Raw genomic sequence first — 2,121 nt, 5'->3', positions numbered from 1 at the left:
AGAAAATGAGGCCACCTGTGGTTGGGTGGGGCTGTGGTAATTAGTGAGGCTGCTATAAATAGCAGCCTGTGGGTTTGGCCATTGTGGAGGATTATCTGATCGTTGTGTTTCGTGACTGCTTTACTGACTTTGACTTTTTGTGTGCTGATTTTTCCCCGCTTTGAAACTAAACCAGAGCAAAGTGTTTTTCACTTTGTGAAAGAAGGACTTTGAATTGCCTCACAGCTGCAAGCTAAGTATCACAGGACTGATAAGGGACTTGTATAAATTACCAGTTTGTTTGGAGACGAGTGCTCTTTGCTATACCAAAATAGGGCTTAGTTTAAGTGAATTTTCATTATAAAGAACATTGTTTTGAATTTTCAAACGTGTGTGTGTCTGAAATTTGTACCTGTGAATTTTTGGGAGGAGTCTACCAGAGAGCCCGACAGAACACCCTCCAAATGAAACACACCCATAATGCGGCCCTTGATGAAATCTAGTTTGACATCCCTGGTGTAAGTTCTAGAAGAATGTGGCAGTATGTGTCTTGCTTAGGTACCTTCTGTCTTTGAAGCAATCCAGATTGAACTGCCTTTCATAATTTGCCTTTTTTATTATGAGAATGTCATCATCTTACTAGAAGGATCAGAAAATTTCTTTCCCCAAACCACATTAGTAATGTAAATATAGAGGGAAAATAGGCACTTTCCTGGTTTTAGGAAGAATGACTTAGCAATGAAGAATTCACTGGATTAGCACAAAAGGATGTCACTCTCCTGCTTCATTTCTGTTCCTAGATTATATAGTTTCTATATTTTTTTTCTTGTTTCTATTTCTAATTTTGGCATTCCAGTCTCCAACCACAAGCAGTACAGCTTTGGGAATATAGGATCAGATAACAACTTGGGGTGGCTTTTCTATAGGCTGACTTGGCATTGCTGCTATTCTTCTTTTCTAAGGAGGCTTCAAGCTTCCCTTTCTACTGATACTAGGACCCCCCAGTATAAAGAATGGTCTTAACTGTAGCCATATATTGACTCTCTTTACACTACAGTAAACAACTTGGTTTTTGATATCTGCCATCATTCCAGGGCCATCAATTTGCCTGCTCTGTCTACAATTACAATCGGACACTATTCTGGATTTTAGGGGGTAGAGTAATATTTGTCCACCCCAATGTTGCCTCAAATGTCAATGATTGGTTGATTCATTTCATTTTTTTACTATGTTGAACTTTCCCATGTTCATGCCTCTTATGACCTAGGCTCCTACTGTCATTTTGTCATTTCAACTTTGGATTCCACCCCTCCCCCAATGCCAACATCAGCAACTGGATATCCAGAAATTTTTATCCTAGCCACATCATAAGCAGAAGCATTACTGTATTCTAAGACGTCCTTAGTTCTTCCAGCATTAATACTCTAAAGATCCTCAGTAGTATGTGGAATATCAGTTGAAGAACCCATCATCTTAAAAACAACCTAAGCATAGCCCATAAAACCCATCATCTTAAAAACAACCTAAGCATAGCCCATAAAATCGTCTTTCCTTGGCTTGCATTGGCTGCTGATCAGTTTCCGGTCACAATTCAAAGTGTTGGTTATGACCTTTAAAGCCCTACATGGCAATGGACCAGATTACCTCCGGAACCGCCTGCTACCGCACGAATCCCAGCGACCGATAAGGTCCCATAGAATTGGCCTTCTCTGGGTCCCGTTGACTAAACAATGTTGTTTGGCGGGCCCCAGGGGAAGAGCCTTCTCTTTGGTGGCCCCGGCCCTCTGGAACCAACTCCCCCCGGAGATTAGAACTGCCCCCACCCTCCCTGTCTTTCATAAACTACTCAAGACTCATTTATACCGACAGGCATGGGGGAGTTGAGATAGCTCTTTCCCCTAGGCCATTACAAGTTATGCATGGTATGTTTGTGTGTATGTTTGGTTTTATAATAGGGTTTTTTAGTTGTTTTTATTATTGGATTTTACATGTTGTGTTTATTATTGTTGTTAGCCGCCTCGAATCTGAGGAGAGGGGTGGCATACAAATCCAATTAATAATAATAATAATAATAATTATTATTATTATTATTATTATTATTATTATTTCCTGTCAATGACTACTTCAGCTTCAACCACAACA

This window comes from Erythrolamprus reginae, chromosome 2 (genome assembly GCF_031021105.1).
Source record: "Erythrolamprus reginae isolate rEryReg1 chromosome 2, rEryReg1.hap1, whole genome shotgun sequence".
Classification (NCBI taxonomy): domain Eukaryota; kingdom Metazoa; phylum Chordata; class Lepidosauria; order Squamata; family Dipsadidae; genus Erythrolamprus; species Erythrolamprus reginae.
The sequence above is the reverse complement of the archived record's forward strand: the minus strand, read 5'-3'. Positions refer to the sequence as shown.